The sequence below is a fragment of the Lucilia sericata genome, unplaced genomic scaffold (genome assembly GCF_015586225.1).
Source record: "Lucilia sericata isolate MDLA Ls3-8-SP2 unplaced genomic scaffold, ASM1558622v1 Contig001409F_arrow, whole genome shotgun sequence".
NCBI lineage: Eukaryota > Metazoa > Arthropoda > Insecta > Diptera > Calliphoridae > Lucilia > Lucilia sericata.
In genome coordinates, this window is record NW_023995343.1 from 74498 (window position 1) to 96819 (window position 22322).

Here is a 22322-nt window from a genome sequence, read left to right on the forward strand (position 1 = left end):
TTTAATAATATGCAAATAACTTGTTTTGTTAATTCATTTCTATTTTAAAATAGTTTTGTGTTTATTTGAAAATATTTAAGTACATATTTTCTATTACACTAAGAATTTATTTATAATTTTTTATTTTTTTTTTTGTTTATTTTTGCGTTAGAGCGTTCGTTTCCAACATTACGCGTTTGAATTTAATTATTTATTGATAAACTTTTGATATTTTAATAAAAATTAGAAAATTTTTAATTATTTAAAATTATAATTATTGTTGCTGTTGCTATTGCTATTTTTCTATTTAACGGGTCTCATACTATAATGAGTTGATTGATGAGTGACATACCTTTTGTATTTTAATTATTTGTTAGGAAAAACACCAAATTGTTTACTTTGAAATATTTTTTAAAGTTTTATTGTTTTTTTAATAAATCCATAAACATTTGTTTTTTATTATAAAAAAAATTATTTTTAAATTCTGTATTGTTTAGTTGTTTTATGCCTTTAAAGTTTTATACAGAACTAATATTTATTTTTAATTACCTTTTATTTGTATTTATTATAATAAATAATTTATAATGAGAAATTTAGCTGATAAACTATTAGTCATTTAGTGGATGAATAAGGCCTATTTATGTGATTAACAAGTTATATTTAAATTATGAACTGTTTATTTTTACTTATTTCGTTTTCTTATTGCAATAGGCAACAATTACACTTGACACAAATAAAGGGAAATTCTTTGTAATTTCGAAACAAATCGAATAATGTTCGACTTTCCGTTTGCTAGCGAAATTTGCATGATTTTTGAACAAATAGTTAATTAAAAGTTGGCAAAATAGTCTAGTCTATAGTCTAGTCATAGTCTGTAGTCTATAGTCTAGTCTATAGTCTAGTCTATAGTCTAGTCTATAGTCTAGTCCTATAGTCTAGTCTATAGTCTAGTCTATAGTCTAGTCCTATAGTCTAGTCTATTAGTCTAGTCTCTTAGTCTAGTCTATAGTCTAGTCTATAGGCTAGTGTCCTAATGTCTAGTCTATAGTCTAGTCCTATAGTCTAGTCTAGTCTATAGTCTAGTCTATAGTCTAGTCTATAGTCTAGTCTATAGTCTAGTCTATAGTCTAGTCTATAGTCTAGTCTATAGTCTAGTCTATAGTCTAGTCTATAGTCTAGTCTATAGTCTAGTCTATAGTCTAGTCTATAATCTAGTCTATAGTTTAGTCTATAGTCTAGTCTATAGTCTAGTCTATAGTCTAGTCTATAGTCTAGTCTATAGTCTAGTCTATAGTCTAGTCTATAGTCTAGTCTATAGTCTAGTCTATAGTCTAGTCTATAGTCTAGTCTATAGTCTAGTCTATAGTCTAGTCTATAGTCTAGTCTATAGTCTAGTCTATAGTCTAGTCTATAGTCTAGTCTATAGTCTAGTCTATAGTCTAGTCTATAGTCTAGTCTATAGTCTAGTCTATAGTCTAGTCTATAGTCTAGTCTATAGTCTAGTCTATAGTCTAGTCTATAGTCTAGTCTATAGTCTAGTCTATAGTCTAGTCTATAGTCTAGTCTATAGTCTAGTCTATAGTCTAGTCTATAGTCTAGTCTATAGTCTAGTCTATAGTCTAGTCTATAGTCTAGTCTATAGTCTAGTCTATAGTCTAGTCTATAGTCTAGTCTATAGTCTAGTCTATAGTCTAGTCTATAGTCTAGTCTATAGTCTAGTCTATAGTCTAGTCTATAGTCTAGTCTATAGTCTAGTCTATAGTCTAGTCTATAGTCTAGTCTATAGTCTAGTCTATAGTCTAGTCTATAGTCTAGTCTATAGTCTAGTCTATAGTCTAGTCTATAGTCTAGTTTAGTCTATAGTCTAGTCTATAGTCTAGTCTATAGTCTAGTCTATAGTCTAGTCTATAGTCTAGTCTATAGTCTAGTCTATAGTCTAGTCTATAGTCTAGTCTAGTCTATAGTCTAGTCTATAGTCTAGTCTATAGTCTAGTCTATAGTCTAGTCTATAGTCTAGTCTATAGTCTAGTCTATAGTCTAGTCTATAGTCTAGTCTATAGTCTAGTCTATAGTCTAGTCTATAGTCTAGTCTATAGTCTAGTCTATAGTCTAGTCTATAGTCTAGTCTATAGTCTAGTCTATAGTCTAGTCTATAGTCTAGTCTATAGTCTAGTCTATAGTCTAGTCTATAGTCTATAGTCTAGTCTATAGTCTAGTCTATAGTCTAGTCTATAGTCTAGTCTATAGTCTAGTCTATAGTCTAGTCTATAGTCTAGTCTATAGTCTAGTCTATAGTCTAGTCTATAGTCTAGTCTATAGTCTAGTCTATAGTCTAGTCTATAGTCTAGTCTATAGTCTAGTCTATAGTCTAGTCTATAGTCTAGTCTATAGTCTAGTCTATAGTCTAGTCTATAGTCTAGTCTATAGTCTAGTCTATAGTCTAGTCTATAGTCTAGTCTATAGTCTAGTCTATAGTCTAGTCTATAGTCTAGTCTATAGTCTAGTCTATAGTCTAGTCTATAGTCTAGTCTATAGTCTAGTCTATAGTCTAGTCTATAGTCTAGTCTATAGTCTAGTCTAGTCTATAGTCTAGTCTATAGTCTAGTCTATAGTCTAGTCTATAGTCTAGTCTATAGTCTAGTCTATAGTCTAGTCTATAGTCTAGTCTATAGTCTAGTCTATAGTCTAGTCTATAGTCTAGTCTATAGTCTAGTGTATAGTTTAGTCTATATTTTAGGCTATAGTCTAGTCTATAGTCTAGTCTATAGTCTAGTCTATAGTCTAGTCTATAGTCTAGTCTATAGTCTAGTCTATAGTCTAGTCTATAGTCTAGTCTATAGTCTGTAGTCTATAGTCTATAGTCTAGTCTATAGTCTAGTCTATAGTCTAGTCTATAGTCTAGTCTATAGTCTAGTCTATAGTCTAGTCTATAGTCTAGTCTATAGTCTAGTCTATAGTCTAGTCTATAGTCTAGTCTATAGTCTAGTCTATAGTCTAGTCTATAGTCTAGTCTATAGTCTAGTCTATAGTCTAGTCTATAGTCTAGTCTATAGTCTAGTCTATAGTCTAGTCTATAGTCTAGTCTATAGTCTAGTCTATAGTCTAGTCTATAGTCTAGTCTAGTCTAGTCTAGTCTAGTAGTCTAGTCTAGTCATAGATAGTCTAGTCCAACGGTTCCCAAATGGGGGTCCGCGGACCCCTAGTGGTCCGTTGTAAAATCCTAGGGGGTCCGCGAAGACGAACGAAAAAAACCATGAATAAACAATATTCTGCTTTTATATGTATGTACAAATATCTCCTATTTTTGTGCAATAATCCCAAATTTTTTGTTGACTTTTTGAATTTTATTTTTTCGGTTGTTTATCAGGAAGAAGCTAGGCCCTACAAATTGTTGTATAACTTTTATAAAGTAAAGTATTGCGTGATTTGTAATTTGTATTTCCTGTATACGTACTGAAATAATGGTTTTTATTTCAGACAAATAATACTCTGCCTTACAATTAAATTAGGGATACTGGTATTCCGGAGTATGAAGTTCAATTCAAAGACAAGCTTATTACAGATTTAAGTTTATCAAATTGTAAGCAAAAGTGTTCTCGTTTGAAAGGACTAAAATTATATATTTCCAAAACAGAGGTGACTCTTTATGCATCTCTTTATAAATATTCCAATCCGACGTGATACACAGATTTTAACTTGATTTTGTCGACCAATACATATTATTAAATTAACATCAGAAAATCCATAGCGTTTCGCGTAAATATGTAGCCAAAAACCATGAAGTAAAATAATTCGTTGGTATTTTAAAATTAAAATTTAAGTTCCAAATTCACAGTACTTTAACAAAGAGTTCAAATCATATATTATGCGGATAACGCATTCCGCAACAACATAGAAGAAGTCCAACTTTCTTATATTATTTTCCCGAAAACTTAGCTCACTTACTCAGTTCACCCTTTGCAATCGCAACAAATTTTTGAAACGTGACTCCTTAAGCACATGTGACAATATTTGATAAAGAAACCTTTTCGCTACCTTAAAGAAAAATGAACATGAAAGATCTCACGATCATAAAATTAAACATCATGTTAACATATCAACAAAGAAGTCATTCCATCTTCAAAACATGCAATTGAAAACCTATCTGAAATATGACATCTCTACATTTATTAGACCTAGGGATTAATGAACTAGGTCAATTTTCGGATGGACAATTATTTAGAACAATAAGATATCAAAATATGTATGGGGGTCCGCGAAATTAAATAAGTTCTTCAAGGGGTCCGCGAAGTAAAAATCGGTGGGAACCGCTGGTCTAGTCTATAGTCTAGTCTATAGTCTAGTCTATAGTCTAGTCTATAGTCTAGTCTAGTCTATAGTCTAGTCTATAGTCTAGTCTATAGTCTAGTCTATAGTCTAGTCTATAGTCTAGTCTATAGTCTAGTCTATAGTCTAGTCTATAGTCTAATCTATAGTCTAGTCTATAGTCTAGTCTATAGCCTAGTCTATAGTCTAGTCTATAGTCTAGTCTATAGTCTAGTCTATAGTCTAGTCTATAGTCTAGTCTATAGTCTAGTCTATAGTCTAGTCTATAGTCTAGTCTATAGTCTAGTCTATAGTCTAGTCCATAGTCTAGTCTATAGTCTAGTCTATAGTCTAGTCTATAGTCTAGTCTATAGTCTAGTCTATAGTCTAGTCTATAGTCTAGTCTATAGTCTAGTCTAGTCTATAGTCTAGTCTATAGTCTAATCTAGTCTATAGTCTAGTCTATAGTCTAGTCTATAGTCTAGTCTATAGTCTAGTCTATAGTCTAGTCTATAGTCTAGTCTATAGTCTAGTGTATAGTTTAGTCTATATTTTAGGCTATAGTCTAGTCTATAGTCTAGTCTATAGTCTAGTCTATAGTCTAGTCTATAGTCTAGTCTATAGTCTAGTCTATAGTCTAGTCTTTAGTCTGTAGTCTATAGTCTATAGTCTAGTCTATAGTCTAGTCTAGTCTAGTCTATAGTCTAGTCTATAGTCTAGTCTATAGTCTAGTCTATAGTCTAGTCTATAGTCTAGTCTATAGTCTAGTCTATAGTCTAGTCTATAGTCTGTAGTCTATAGTCTATAGTCTAGTCTATAGTCTAGTCTATAGTCTAGTCTATAGTCTAGTCTATAGTCTAGTCTATAGTCTAGTCTATAGTCTAGTCTATAGTCTAGTCTATAGTCTAGTCTATAGTCTAGTCTATAGTCTAGTCTATAGTCTAGTTTATAGTCTAGTCTATAGTCTAGTTTATAGTCTAGTCTATAGTCTAGTCTATAGTCTAGTCTATAGTCTAGTCTATAGTCTAGTCTATAGTCTAGTCTATAGTCTAGTCTATAGTCTAGTCTATAGTGTGGTCTATAGTCTAGTCTAGTCTAGTCTATAGTCTAGTCTATAGTCTAGTCTATAGTCTAGTCTATAGTCTAGTCTATAGTCTAGTCTATAGTCTAGTCTATAGTCTAGTCTATAGTCTAGTCTATAGTCTAGTCTATAGTCTAGTCTATAGTCTAGTCTAGCCTAGTCTATAGTCTAGTCTATAGTCTAGTCTAGTCTAGTCTAGTCTATAGTCTAGTCTATAGTCTAGTCTATAGTCTAGTCTATAGTCTAGTCTATAGTCTAGTCTAGTCTATAGTCTAGTCTATAGTCTAGTCTAGTCTATAGTCTCGTCTATAGTCTAGTCTATAGTCTAGTCGAGTCTATAGTCTAGTCTAGTCTATAGTCTAGTCTAGTCTATAGTCTAGTCTATAGTCTAGTCTATAGTCTAGTCTATAGTCTAGTCTATAGTCTAGTCTAGTCTAGTCTATAGCCTATGGTTTAGTCTATAGTCTAGTATATAGGCTAGTCCATGGCCTAGTCTATTGTTGCGTCTACAGTCTAGACTATAGTCTATAGTCTAGTCTATAGTCAAGCGGAAAATTAGTTTAGTACTTTAAAACCTAAAAAAGTACTATTTTTGTTTAAAGTTAGAATTTTTCACACCTGAAGCAATCTGTAATCAAACACTCATCCTTTTACACTCAATACAACATTGTGACTAACAGGGCGTATAGTTTGTATAAGAATATAATTAAATATTACTCATACGTCGGGTTAAACAATAAAAAACCAGGAATTTTTTTCACATTTTACATTAATGTTTTTATTATAATTTGTTGTTGTAGCTTGTAACACACAAAAAAAGTGAACAAACTACCACTGCAATACCTTTGGCTTTTAGCCAAAATATCAATTTTCATTAACAATAAAACAAACATGCCAACTAAAACAGTAGGAAAAAAAACTGTCAAAGTTTACAGTCCAAAGGAAAAAGGTTATTACCCTTTTTTTAAACGGTTACGTCTAGTAAACTTTAAAAAAAAAAAAAATAAAATACCAAATGAACAAATAATTTTATTTTGTTTATTTGAAACATTTAAAAATGTAATTAACACAAAAAAAATCTAAAAAATAGAGGCAACAAATTACTTACGATATCTTATCAATTGCTGGTCATTAATTTGAAATTAAAAAAAAATCAAGCAAAATAAATATCTAAAGAAGTTACGAAAAAAAGGGTGTGTATGTTTTTTTATTGGTTTTTGTTTGATTTCCTTTTTGTTTTACGGTGAATTAGCAATTTGTGATAACATGTGTTTGATTTATTAGAACTAATTAATGTCGTTAAAAGAGGGGGACAAAACAAGCCTCTTTTTTGGCGATTGTGAGTATTGTTATTAATAAAGTATGAATAGATCTAGGTTGTCATGCAAATAAATATATACATATGTACGTACGTAAGTCGGTATACTTATGTATGTATGTGTGTTAATAATCAGCATTGTATTTATGCTAAAAATGTTGTAAACAAAATGATTGACATACAAAAGACTTATTATTAAATATGTATGTATTTATATTGCTTGTCACTTTAGATCATATTAGAATTATAATGGAAAAGTTCCTTTTATTATTTACAAATACATGTCAGCATGACTTTTCCACTAAAAAATTAAACTACAAGGGAAACTTTCCAAAAAGGTACCAAAAAGATCCCATTTTTTATGTTCTCATTTACCCTGGGCTTAATAGGCTTATTTTAATGTTTCTAGGTTCAATATTATATAAAATTCATAAAAGTACTTTTTGAAGTACGAAAAAGTACCAAAAAGTCCCCTTTTTATTAGTTCTCGCTTAATCCGGGCTCTATATGCTTAATTTCATGTTTATAGGTTCAATATTATAGAATATTCAAAAAGTACCAGCTAAAGAAACGAAAAAGTACCAAAAAATAATCTTTTATGCTGGAGATCCTAGTAGCACCTCATTAGCATAGGTATCTATTTAAAGTTACTAAATCTAAAAATTTCTCCAATTTTATTAAAATTGGCTCAATGAAATTAAATTTCCCGTTTTTCCCTTATGGTACTTTTTTCTCCCTACTGAAGTAGTAAACATTTTATTCCAAAAAGTTGTAATATCGTTGTCGGAGCCCATCATTAATATATACAAGTGTTAATACATAGGAAACAATGTTTTATGCAAAAAGTACCAAAAATAGGTACAATTTTCACCCCTTAAACGTGCGAATACTGAAAAAGTACTATATTCGTATTTTTATTTTTTCGTTAAGTTATAAAGGAGTCAAAAAAAAAAAAAACAAGTAAGAAAGTATAGTCGGGCGTGGCCGACCATATGATACCCTACACCAGTTATGAATATTAAATGTGATTTATTTTTCATAATAAAGCATTTATCTTCAATATTCCCTTGTTCCGATACATTTAAGCAATTTACGGATGAAAAACTAATTTTCTGAAAGAGGCTTTATATGGGGGCTGGGGGCAAATATGGACCAAGCCCGATAAAATTTTGTGAATATATTTATATTTACATAATATTTTTTTGTGTTGAATTTCATCGCGATATTTGTGTTTATAAGTTAATTTGGGACATTCAAGTAATTTTCTGAAGGGGACTTTGTATGGGAGCTAGGGTCAAATGAGGCCCGATCTTTATGAAATTTGGCAGGGTCATCAAGACTTCCATAAAACTTAGTTGTGCCGCATTTTATCGATATATCTGTATATTTAACATAATTATGAGCTCAGAAGCCCTTTTCGGGGGGTTCTGTTCTATAATGGACCGATTTTAACCATTTTCAATAGGCTTCGTCCTTAGGTCAAATAAAACTTGCGTGCCAAATTTCATCCAATTATCTTGAAAATTGCGACCTGTACCTTGCGCACAAGGTTTACATGGACAGCCAGCCAGCCAGACGGACGGACAGACGGACATAGCTTAATCGACTCAGAAAACGATTCTAAGCCGATTGGTATACTTTAAGGTGGGTATAGGACGAATATTTTTTTATGTTACAAACATCAGCACAAACCCAATATACTCTCCCCATTAAAGTGGTGTAGGGTGTAAAAATTGTTTCTATGTTCACTGGTTTGAATGATACATGGATATACACGAATATTTTTGTATGTTACAAACATCAGCACAAACCCAATATACCCTCCCCACTAAAGTGATGTAGGGTATAAAAATTGTTTCTATGTTCACTGGTTTGAATGATACATGGGGTGCAAAAAAAATACCAAAGTACCAAAATACCCGTATATTCTCTAAAGAGGCCGAATTTGAAAAAAGTAACAGACACCTATCCGTTTATTTTTTAATAGAACGACGATAAGCTTTAAACAATTATTGTATCTTTTCTAGTTGAGGTTATATGAGGTTACCGAATTTACCAGTTTTTACCATTCTTAGCCCCTAAACAATCGAATTTTAAACTCCCATCTTATTGTATCTATTTGGTGGGAGTCCATTCTCCAGCTTCATTTTAGCTTCAAAATTTATGCTTTTGAAATTTTTGATTCTAAATCTAAAATTTTTAAAATTAAACTGTTTGGAAAAAATGTTCAATAAAGTCGCCATTATTTTTTAAAAAATTTGTTTACTTATTTTTTTTAAATTTTCTTTTATAACCAGTTTGTCTTGTAATAAATGTATATTTGATTCATACTTATTACAAGACAAAGGTTTAATGAAACTTTATAATAAACAGAATTCGTCAATCATAATGATTTTCTTTTTAATTTTTTTACCATAGCATTGTCAATAACTGATTTTGTTGGTTTGTGATTTATTTGTTTACACTTTTTATTTGGCATTCAATGAACCCAATAAAGAATTTTATTTATTGAAATTCCACTAACGTTTACGGTATTTAAGAACTTCTTAACATGCAACCTTTAACGTTTAAGTCAATCTATACAAAAACAGTAAAAAGTCTTAACCATGACATGCAGAAGATAAAATTTCGAAAATTTATAAATTTCAAATAAAACACATAATTTAAGTTACTAAAGATTAAATTTCATGTCGTTTTGCCATAACTAACTTTTCTAATGAATTTTTTAAATGGTTTTTATATTTTAACAATTTTTAAAACTAAATGCGTAGAAATTTATAACACAAATTAAGCTGCCAAAAAAATCTGATAGTGTAAACAACAACACCAAGTAAAATTACCAATAAAAAGAAAAATGGGAAAATGGCAACGATTTTATTGATTTTCCATTAAAAAGTATAAGAAATTCTTTGACGCCAAATAGCTAACATGGGATTCACTTTCCTACGCACTATAAATGCATTGAACCAACCAGTGATACTTGTATAAATTAAAGAGTAAATAAATTGGAAAACAATTTGCAAGATTTTGATTAAGAAAATAGATATTGAAGAGAAACTATTAAGAAAAATACTTAAAAGGCTGCTAAAGCTTTCATTAAGAAATGGCAATATAAAAACAGTTTACTACTTGCAATGATATCTGACATATTTACAAATTCGTATCTAACAATAAAGTTGTAAACAAAAGAAATTTATTTTAATAATTAAATATTTACATTTCACACATTCAATAATATTATATCTATATTCAAATAACGTATTGGAATTTCCTAACTGTTTACTTAAAACCAACTCAGTTTCCTTTATACATCATCATATGTCAACAATATGTAATGTAAATTATAATTATATTAAGATTCCAATTAAGAACAGGGTATGTTAGAAAACTGATTAGCTCATCCTCTTTACGCAAAGTAAGAAGACGAAAAAAAAACTATAAGAAAAATAACAAAAACTCCTACTATTTCCGACGACTAGTTAAATTACTCGTATAACATGCAATATACACGTAGAGAAAAATATGGTTGGATTACAAAAAGCTTTGAGGGGTAAAGATTAAAGTAATTCATTATTTCGTTACATGGTTCATAACAATTACATGTAATTATGCAATAACCAATTACAATTATTTGTAATTGTAATGGAAGTTTTGTCAATTACAATTTCTTGTAATTTTTATTGAAGTTTACCAATTATAATTACTTGTAATTGTAATTTAGGCATTACATGTAATTATAAGAAATAAAATTCACAGTTACAAGTAATTGTAATTGTAAATTCTTCTTCCAAGTAATTGTAATTGGTAAATCTTAAATTACAATTACATTTGAAGTAATAAAAATGTAAGCCTGGATTACAGCAATCATTAGAAAATGATTAATAGAAAAAAGTCTAAAGACTTCTATTTAAAAGACTATGAACCGGGGCACTGACTAGTTTATGGAATAGGCTCTGGATTCGTCTATGAACTTGTTTATTGACTAGTCCATTGACTCGGCAATGGACTAGTCTATTGACTGGTGCATTTACTGCTCTAAAGAAGATCAGTCTGTGGATTAATCCAAGGACTAGCAAGGACCAGTCTATCTGTGTGTGGACTTATCTATGAACTATTGACTAGTCTATGGAATAGCATGAGTACTAGACTATTGACGATGGACAAGTGTGAATTAGTCCATCTGTGAATTAGTCCATGGACTAATCTAATTTAATATATGGAAACATCTATGCACCAATCTATAGGTTAATCAATATACTAATATATTGGAGAGTCTATTGAATAGTTATGGATTAATCTAAGAACTAGTCCAGTGTTAAGTTTATTGATCAGACATGGCTTTGACCTTTGACCAGTCTATAAAGTGATCTATTCATTTGCCCATAGACTAATAAACAATACCTAAGGGCTAGTCAATGGACTAGTTTAAAGACTATTCTATGGACTAGTTTAAAGACTATTCTATGGACTAGTTTAAGGACAAGTTTACTAGCCAGTTGATTAAGTCTATTGATTAGAAATGGCTACAGACAAGATCATTGACTAATCTATGGAGTAATCTATTCTCTTGCCCATTGAATTATCAACAAGACCTAAGGACTCGTTTAAAGACCAGTCTATGGACTAGACTATACACTTGTCTGTTTTATCCTCAAACTAATCAACAGGGCCTAAGGACTAGTATGTCCATAGATTAATCCGTTGTGTAGTACATAGACTAGTATATCTATTGACCTGCCTATGGTATAAAATATTGACCAGTCTGTGGACTAATATACTGACTAGTCTATGGACGAATCTATTGACTAGTCCATTGACAAGTCTATAGACTACTAACTAGTAGACTAAATTATGATCTAGTTTACGGACTAGTCTGTTTACTAGTATATTTTGTCTACTAAGGACTAGTATTTACATTGGCTAATCCGTTGCCTAGTTCATGGACATGTACATATGTATATCTGTTGACCAGTTTAAGGTTTTATTTATTGACCAGTCTGGGGACTAATATACAGACTAGTCTGTGGACGAATCTACCGATTAACTAGTTAATGGGCCAGTCGATTATCTACTCTATGTACTATAGCACTATGGACTCTAGTCCATAGACTAGTGCATGGACTACTTTGTAGTAGATTCATTTATGGGCTAGTTTACGGACTAGTCTATTAACTGGTATATTTTTTCTAGTCTTAGGACTAGACTATTAATTAGTCTTCGGACAAATCTTTAAAAAAGCCTTTTCTTACAAATGAATAAGTCAATGAATGATTCTGTTTATTAGTTTATCGAAAAGTCAATGGATTAATCTATGGACACTTTCTTTGACTAGTTTATGAACTTATCGCTTGACTAGGCAATTCCATACATATTATAATAGTCTTCTGCTGAATGAACAGTATTTAAAAAAATTTTCTTGTAAATATTAAACATTGATTACTGCAAACATATTTTTTGTTTCTCTAAGTGCATGTAATTTACAAGTGTTTACATAAATAATTTCTGAACTTAAGAATAATATTTACACGTACTATTACGAATCAGACTGTCAGCTAGTCGGTTTGCCAAGCAGCCTGACTGACTGCATCATAGTATGGGTATGGCACCAACATGACACAAAATTACAGAACAAAACAAAAGAACAAAAAAAAAAAACAAAGATTAATGTACATAAATTTACACTTGTTAGTGTGCGGATGACATTAAAAGAGAGAGGTGGATATGATGAGTTTTTTTTTTTTTTTGCGTATTTATGTATTTATACAGTGTGAAAAGTAATAGATCAAACAAAATATCCGGCAACTAAAACATATCACCAAAGTGTTTCGAGTCACTAGGAGATTTCTTTAAGTTATAAATTCGAACACTGCGGTGCACTGTACTGCTTAATTTGTTTCTCAAGGTATGTTTGTTTTGAAAATTTCATAATCTTCTAAAAAAATGTGTATATAACGCAAGATGTGGATAATTTAAACCTTCAATACCTTACAAAATATTTTTTATAACTACTTTAGAAATTTTTAATTTTTCCCACTTAAACATCCACTTAAAACATTTAATATTTTTAATAGGAAATATATTAACAACTGACATGAAATCGCCGTCTAGTCAAAGATCATAAAATAACAACATTAAAACAAACCAGATAAAAGAAATGGAAATGTGCAAAATTTTACTTTGAACCCCACTTTTTCTTCAACTATTTTTTTATAATTTTATTTTGTCTAGCATACGTCGAAATAACAAGGGTTTGTTAGTATTTCCGCTTTTTGTTTCTCGACTTTTTGTTAGTTTTTTTTCTTTTCCGTTTTTAATGTATTTTTTTCTATTTTGAATTCTTCCAACACATTAGGGTTGCAAGGGCCATTAAAACGTTTGTGTCTGTAGTAGATTTCGGACTGTTTTATTGAATTGTAATTTCGCTTTTAGTTCTAGCTTAACCTTGACATGAACATAGGGGCTTAATAGGTAATTATTAATAATACTAGACCTTATAAAGAAAAGTTTATTGTTTGCTAATGCATTATTATAATTCAATATTGTTTACGTTTAGGTAAAAAAAATATTAGAAATGGAACCTCATTCATTAACAAATATAGCCTAGTCTATAGTTTATTCCATAGTCTAGTCTATAGTCTGGTCTATAGTCTGGTCTATAGTCTAGTCTATAGTCTAGTCTATAGTTTAGTCTATAGTCTAGTCTATAGTCTAGTCTATAGTCTAGTCTATAGTCTAGTCTATAGTCTAGTCTATAGTCTAGTCTATAGTCTAGTCTATAGTCTAGTCTATAGTCTAGTCTATAGTCTAGTCTATAGTCTAGTCTATAGTCTAGTCTATAGTCTAGTCTATGTCTATAGTCTAGTCTATAGTCTAGTCTATAGTCTAGTCTATGCGAGTCTATAGTTAGTCTATAGTCTAGTCTATGTCTAGCTATAGGCTTAGTCTATAGTCTAGTCTATAGTCCATGTCTCTAGTCTAGTCTATAGTCTAGTCTATAGTCTAGTCTATAGTCTAGGTTCTATAGTCTAGTCTATAGTTCTAGTCTATAGTCTTAGTCCTATAGTCTAGTCTATAGTCTAGTCTATAGTCTATTCTATAGTCTAGTCTATAGTCTAGGTCTATAGTCTAGTCTATAGTCTAGTCTATTAGTTCTAGTCTATAGTCTAGTCTATAGTCTAGTCTATAGTCTAGTCTATAGTACTAGTCTATAGTCTAGTTCTATAGTCTAGTCTATAGTCTAGTCTATAGTCTAGTCTATAGTCTAGTCTATAGTCTAGTCTATAGTCTAGTCTATAGTCTAGTCTATAGTCTAGTCTATAGTCTAGTCTATAGTCTAGTCTATAGTCTAGTCTATAGTCTAGTCTATAGTCTAGTCTATAGTCTAGTCTATAGTCTAGTCTATAGTCTAGTCTATAGTCTAGTCTATAGTCTAGTCTATAGTCTAGTCTATAGTCTAGTCTATAGTCTAGTCTATAGTCTAGTCTATAGTCTAGTCTATAGTCTAGTCTATAGTCTAGTCTATAGTCTAGTCTATAGTCTAGTCTATAGTCTAGTCTATAGTCTAGTCTATAGTCTAGTCTATAGTCTAGTCTATAGTCTAGTCTATAGTCTAGTCTATAGTCTAGTCTATAGTCTAGTCTATAGTCTAGTATAGTCTAGTCTATAGTCTAGTCTATAGTCTAGTCTATAGTCTAGTCTATAGTCTAGTCTATAGTCTAGTCTATAGTCTAGTCTAGTCTAGTCTAGTCTATCTAGTCTAGTCTATAGTCTAGTCTATAGTCTAGTCTATAGTCTAGTCTATAGTCTAGTCTATAGTCTAGTCTCTAGTCTATAGTCTAGTCTATAGTCGTCTATAGTCTAGTCTATAGTCTAATCTATAGTCTATAGTCTAGTCTATAGTCTAGTCTATAGTCTAGTCTATAGTCTAGTCTATAGTCTAGTCTATAGTCTAGTCTATAGTATAGTCTATAGTCTAGTCTATAGTCTAGTCTATAGAGTCTATAGTCTATAGTCTAGTCTATAGTCTAGTCTATAGTCTAGTCTATAGTCTAGTCTATAGTCTAGTCTATAGTCTAGTCTATAGTCTAGTCTATAGTCTAGTCTATAGTCTAGTCTATAGTCTAGTCTATAGTCTAGTCTATAGTCTAGTCTATAGTCTAGTCTATAGTCTAGTCTATAGTCTAGTCTATAGTCTAGTCTATAGTCTAGTCTATAGTCTAGTCTATAGTCTAGTCTATAGTCTAGTCTATAGTCTAGTCTATAGTCTAGTCTATAGTCTAGTCTATAGTCTAGTCTATAGTCTAGTCTATAGTCTAGTCTATAGTCTAGTCTATAGTCTAGTCTATAGTCTAGTCTATAGTCTAGTCTATAGTCTAGTCTATAGTCTAGTCTATAGTCTAGTCTATAGTCTAGTCTATAGTCTAGTCTATCGTCTAGTCTATAGTCTAGTCTATAGTCTAGTCTATAGTCTAGTCTATAGTCTAGTCTATAGTCTAGTCTATAGTCTAGTCTATCGTCTAGTCTATAGTCTAGTCTATAGTCTAGTCTATAGTCTAGTCTATAGTCTAGTCTATAGTCTAGTCTATAGTCTAGTCTATAGTCTAGTCTATAGTCTAGTCTATAGTCCAGTCTATAGTCTAGTCTATAGTCTAGTCTATAGTCTAGTCTATAGTCTAGTCTATAGTCTAGTCTATAGTCTAGTCTATAGTCTAGTATATAGTTAGTTAAAAAACATAAATATTTTGAATCACTATAAGAGGGTTAATGATAACTGCACCCTTGTATGTGATATAATAAACAATGTTTAAACATATTAGCAAATAGAAAAATACATATGAATGTATGTAATATGTAAACGCAAAAACCAACACGAAAAATAGTTGGCAACAAACCACTAACAACAATTTTTCTATACAAATAGAAACATTTTCCGTATTTTTCATCTAACACACTATAACAAACTTTCTGGTCTCATCCATAAAAGTACCAGGTAAGTCTTAGTACTAGTGGAGTACTATGACTAGTGCAAAGGAGATCAGTAAAAGGGCTAATTTAAATGGAATGTCCTCAGAAGCTAAGGAACCATAACTGATCACTGAGTCTAATATATCATGTGAAAGAAATTTTCTTCTATGGAGGGTGTTGTAGGGTATTACATATTTAGATGGTCTATAGTTGTTTGCCTTTTAAACTAGTCATGGTAGTATGTACCTTTTTTAAATAGACAAAATATTCCCTTAGGGTCAAGAATTTTCTAGTACATATAACTAGAAATGAGTCTCGTTATAATGTTTATAGTACTGACCAAAAGGGGGTACATTCTCAAACACAAAATTAGGTGGTATTTACAAGTTCGACCGAAAGGGGAATAAAACACACAAATATATGCGACATATTATTCTGTTGTTGTATTGTTTGCCATATTTAACAAATATTTTTCTGGTTTGTGCCACAATATATTTCTTCTTGTTGTCACTTGTCAATACAGTTTAGTTCAGTTGGCTTCTGTTGAGTTTTTTTTTTTTGGCTAAATACACACTAAGATGGCCATAAGAATTGTATACATTGTTAGAAGGCTTGTTACACAAGTAATGCTTTTTGTCCTAAAAGCAGAAAGTAGAAGTGCCGACAAATAGAGTTAAAGAGAGACAACATAAAATAAAGACAAATTTTAAAATATGTTTCGTGTAAAATGCAATGAATTTCACCCTGCTTGAGGATAAAAACATTAATATAATAATTTTCAACAAACAAATTTAAATATAAAAACTTTGCGGTTTCTAAATTGCCCTAGAACAATTCAGAATTGCATTTGTCCATCTGTCAAATTGACAGCTGTCATTTAAGCAATTGTTACAAGTTTTCACAAACGTACTTAGTACAGTAAACATTTGTAAAGAGGAATGTTTTCGGGTAAGAAGTGATAGGTTTGTTTGGCGATAATATTCATTTTAGAATTTTAAATGAAAATAGAAAATAGACTTCGCTATACACTTGACTATAGACTAGACTATAGACTAGACTATAGACTAGACTATAGACTAGACTATAGTCTAGACTATAGACTAGACTATAGACTAGACTATAGACTAGACTATAGTCTAGACTATAGACTAGACTATAGACTAGACTATAGACTAGACTATAGACTAGACTATAGACTATAGACTAGACTATAGACTAGACTATAGACTAGACTACTAGACTAGACTATAGACTAGACTATAGACTAGACTATAGACTAGACTATAGACTAGACTATAGACTAGACTATAGACTAGACTATAGACTAGACTATAGACTAGACTATAGACTAGACTATAGACTAGACTATAGACTAGACTATAGACTATAGACTAGACTAGACTAGAGACTAGACTATAGACTAGACTATAGACTAGACTATAGACTATATACTAGACTAGACTATAGACTAGACTATAGACTAGACTATAGACTAGACTATAGACTAGACTATAGACTAGACTATAGACTAGACTATAGACTAGACTATAGACTAGACTATAGAGACTATAGACTAGACTATAGACTAGACTATAGACTAGACTATAGACTAGACTATAGACTAGACTATAGACTAGACTTAGACTAGACTATAGACTAGACTATAGACTAGACTATAGACTAGACTATAGACTAGACTATAGACTAGACTATAGACTAGACTATAGACTAGACTATAGACTAGACTATAGACTAGACTATAGACTAGACACTATAGACTAGACTATAGACTAGACTATAGACTAGACTATAGACTAGACTATAGACTAGACTATAGACTAGACTATAGACTATAGACTAGACTATAGACTAGACTATAGACTAGACTATAGACTAGACTATAGACTAGACTATAGACTAGACTATAGACTAGACTATAGACTAGACTATAGACTAGACTATAGACTAGACTATAGACTAGACTAGACTAGACTATAGACTAGACTATAGACTAGACTATAGACTAGACTATAGACTAGACTATAGACTAGACTATAGACTAGACTATAGACTAGACTATAGACTAGACTATAGACTAGACTATAGACTAGACTATAGACTAGACTATAGACTAGACTATAGACTAGACTATAGACTAGACTATAGACTAGACTATAGACTAGACTATAGACTAGACTATAGACTAGACTATAGACTAGACTATAGACTAGACTATAGACTAGACTATAGACTAGACTATAGACTAGACTATAGACTAGACTATAGACTAGACTATAGACTAGACTATAGACTAGACTATAGACTAGACTATAGACTAGACTATAGACTAGACTATAGACTAGACTATAGACTAGACTATAGACTAGACTATAGACTAGACTATAGACTAGACTATAGACTAGACTATAGACTAGACTATAGACTAGACTATAGACTAGACTATAGACTAGACTATAGACTAGACTATAGACTAGACTATAGACTAGACTATAGACTAGACTATAGACTAGACTATAGACTAGACTATAGACTAGACTATAGACTAGACTATAGACTAGACTAGACTAGACTATAGACTAGACTATAGACTAGACTATAGACTAGACTATAGACTAGACTATAGACTAGACTATAGACTAGACTATAGACTAGACTATAGACTAGACTATAGACTAGACCATAGACTAGAGACTAGACTATAGACTAGACTATAGACTAGACTATAGACTAGACTATAGACTAGACCATAGACTAGAGACTAGACATAGACTAGACTAGACTATAGACTAGACTATAGACTAGACTAGACTAGACGACTAGACTAGACTAGACTATAGACTAGACTATAGACTAGACTAGACTATGACTGACTAGACTAGACTATAGACTAGACTAGACTATAGACTAGACTATAGACTAGACTATAGACTAGACTAGACTAGAGACTAGACTATAGACTAGACTATAGACTAGACTAGACTATAGACTAGACTATAGACTAGACTATAGACTAGACTATAGACTAGACTATAGACTAGACTATAGACTAGACTATAGACTAGACTATAGACTAGACTATAGACTAGACTATAGACTAGACTATAGACTAGACTATAGACTAGACTATAGACTAGACTATAGACTAGACTATAGACTATAGACTAGACTATAGACGAGACTATAGACTAGACTATAGACTAGACTATAGACTAGACTATAGACTAGACTATAGACTAGACTATAGACTAGACTATAGACTAGACTATACTAGACTAGACTAGACTATAGACTAGACTATAGACTAGACTATAGACTAGACTATAGACTGGACTATAGACTAGACTAGAGACTAGACTATAGACTAGACTATAGACTAGACTATAGACTAGACTATAGACTAGACTATAGACTAGACTATAGACTAAATTGTATGAAGATCTGTTATAGTCACTTTCCGAAGATTAATGGGATACTGTAAGGTATCATGAAGTCGAGTATGATCTACTAAATTGTTTTGCTTATTTATATATGTATTTATCTTTTGTTAAAACACTTAAGAGTCTATAGTGTGTTCGTAAATGTGCTATGATGACGTAGTATTTTTACTATAAAATTCATTTTATATGCGAATTGTTGAGCGAAAGTGTTATTTTTAGTACAAGTGCAGATGACCGTATGGGATTTTACTCGGCTGTAATTATGCATAATTTTTCAGGTATTTGGGTGTGTGTGTATCCGTATATAAGATTGTTTTTATTTTAGGTTCTTACGTCTAATAACTAGTTATACAAAAGACATAAAAATGTTTATTAATTATGGTAGTATTTAATACTGTAAAAATCATCATGTTGTTTAATGTTTTATTTCACTTTTCTTCTTTTAATGAAATTGTAATTAGAACGTCATCATATTGTTAACATTTAAGTTTTTATTCAAATTGTTACTTCTTTTAATTTCAATTTACATAAAGTGTATTTTTTTAAATTTTTTTTACAGATAGAAGGTTTTTTTTTAATTTTCTCAACGCTCCCATTTTCAGTGTAAAAAAGCATGGTGTGATTTTAAACAGATGTGTTGTTATTGGTCATTATTTTAATTCATTTTGTAAAAATAGTTCAAAGGGATGAAGAATTTGTTTTGTATCGTGGGTTGCTGCTGCTGCCACATAGTCGGTAACCAGTTGTTCAAGTAATTTGAATTGAGTGAATTAAATTGGGTCATGCGATAGTTTTTTTTTTTTTTATAAAAATTTATGCATGTCTCTAATAATTGTGTTTATTTATTTTTTTTTTTTTTTTTGAAAATAAGTCCTTTAATATTTTGTTCTATAGGGAAAAGTTAGGAAGAGGAAAAGTAATAATCATAAGCCATTGTGTTAATTCATAAAAATTCATAGGACCTCTAACGAGTGGTTGAAGTATATGTATATTGTATTATTAATAAAACACATATATATCCCGTAGAACTCTAAATTGATTTATAATTGTACGAAAAAAAAAACACGTTACGTTTGAAGATGTATATTGTTACTGTCAAAATCAGTGATGGAAAATTGTGTGTGGGATATTAAGCAGGGATGGGAAAAAAATTTTAAAAATTAAAAAGTAATCATCTTAAAAATAAAATATTGGGATAATGTGTACCAATATTTGTAACTCTGGTACCAAGGACTTTTTTGTACCTTTTCGTTCTTTAACTGATACCTTTTGAGTTTTCTATAATATTGAACCTAGAAACTTGAAATTAAGCAAGGAGTGAGAAACTATAAAAGATTACTTTTTGGTACTTTTTCGTTCTTCAAAATGTACTTTTTAAATTTTCTATAATATTGAACCTAGAAACATTTAACTTTCAGAGTCTTGAGTAAATGAAAAGCTGTAGCAAAGAAATTTTGTTACTTCTTCGATCTTCAACTGGTACTTTTTGGCTTTTCTGCCAAAAAGTACCAGTTGTATAGGATCCTAATGGAATGAAAATCTATGAGAGTGATTTTTTGGTAATGTTTCTTGTTCTACAACTAGTATTTTTAGAATATTTTATAATATTGAACATAGAAATGCAAAATTAAACACGCAACGTACTAAATTAATGGAAATCTTTAAAAGAAGAATTTCTGGTACTTTTTTGTCACTCAATTGGTATTTTTTAGAAATATAGAATCAGTCATATAGGATTACGATGGAATGAAAATCTATAGAGGTGAATTTTTTGGTACTTTTTGGAAACCTTGCTAGATATTCCACCCATTGAAACATATTTAAGATATGAGGCGGCGCTTACAGCCGAACGGCTTTTTACTTTAGGCGAACTGGCCAAAAGCGGTTATAGGACACGTCATCAATGTATACTGGACCCATTGGAAGGTTATACACAATCATCGGACGTGCTTGATCGTATACCAGACACAGAATATGTCGGAAACTTTGACACGCTGATCAAGCGGAACATTAGAGCAAATACCAGTATTAATCCGTTGTTACACGGATGGCTCTAAATTGGGGGACAAAGTGGGGTTCTATATTGAAGACAGAAATATACCACCGTTTACCAAATCATAACACAAGCTTCCAGACAGAAGTACGAGCAATAACGGAATGCGTAAATTGGATTAGAAAAAATATGGCGCCCACAGCGCTTAATATATTTAGCGACAGCCATAAGGCAATTAGGGCGATATCAGGTGATAGAACTAAATCTAAGACCGTATCGGATTGTAAGAAAGCTTTAACTGAATACTCCCAGAGGTAAGGTTCACATCATATCTCCCAGAGGTAAGGTTCACATCATATGGGTACCAGCCCACTCGGGAGTAGTCGGTAACGAAAGTGCGAATATAATAGCTTTAAAGGGTAGGGAGCTCGAGACAGTTAACTTGACAAACGCAAAACCGTTAGACTCAACAAAAGCTGAACTAAAAATACGGCTGAGAGTGGGTAAAACCACGAAGATCCTATGGGGTGCCCCTGATGAAAGCAAGCCGAAAAATCTCCTCAAAATAAGCAAGTCTGAAGTTAGTATGATGGTACGTATTCTGAGTGGACACACAGGATTACGAGCACATCTATGCAAAATTGGACGTGTGGATTCAGACAAATATAGAGCATGTGGAGAGTACAGTGAAACTCTGGACCACTTTCTTTGCCACTGCCAGGCATTCGTCGAAGTTCGATCCAAGTATCTTGGAAGTGATGTTATTCCGGAAATAACATTCCTGACTAACACTGATTGGAAGATTCTTAGGAATTACGTTCAAGAAACTGAGTTTCTGAACACTGAAAAATAATTCATTCAGTTCCATTTTTTCATGATAAGGAGCGCACAACAGGCCCGACGGTTGCCTATTTATATTTCTTAGGATTTGATGTAGTATACATCCTTATATCAACCTACCTACCTACCTACCTACCTACCTTTTGGTCTTCAACTGGTACTTTTTGAATATTTTATAACATTGAAATACTAAATTAAACACGCGGCATTCTGATGGAATGAAAATGGATAAGACTAAACTTCTTGGTACTTTATTTTTCTTCGACTGTTACCTTTTTAATCTTTTTAATATTATTTTGAACATTAAAGTATTATACGTTTGTGCTGATGTTTGTAACAGCCAAACCTATTGGTACTTTAAAGTATACCAATCGGCTCAGAATT

At 31.4% G+C, this 22322-nt stretch overlaps 1 protein-coding gene and 1 long non-coding RNA gene across 3 annotated transcripts in view; both read right to left on the reverse strand.

Moving 5' to 3' along the window:
- LOC119611280 (probable phospholipid-transporting ATPase IM) overlaps positions 1 to 22322 on the reverse strand; it is a 70747-nt gene that overhangs the window by 24859 nt on the left and 23566 nt on the right. The gene's annotated exons all lie outside the window — the stretch shown is intronic.
- Positions 136 to 22322, reverse strand: part of LOC119611282 — a 28220-nt gene continuing 6033 nt past the window's right edge. The window contains exon 2 of the long non-coding RNA XR_005232058.1: positions 136 to 201. This is a non-coding gene — a long non-coding RNA (uncharacterized LOC119611282). The remainder of the gene's footprint in view (positions 202 to 22322) is intronic.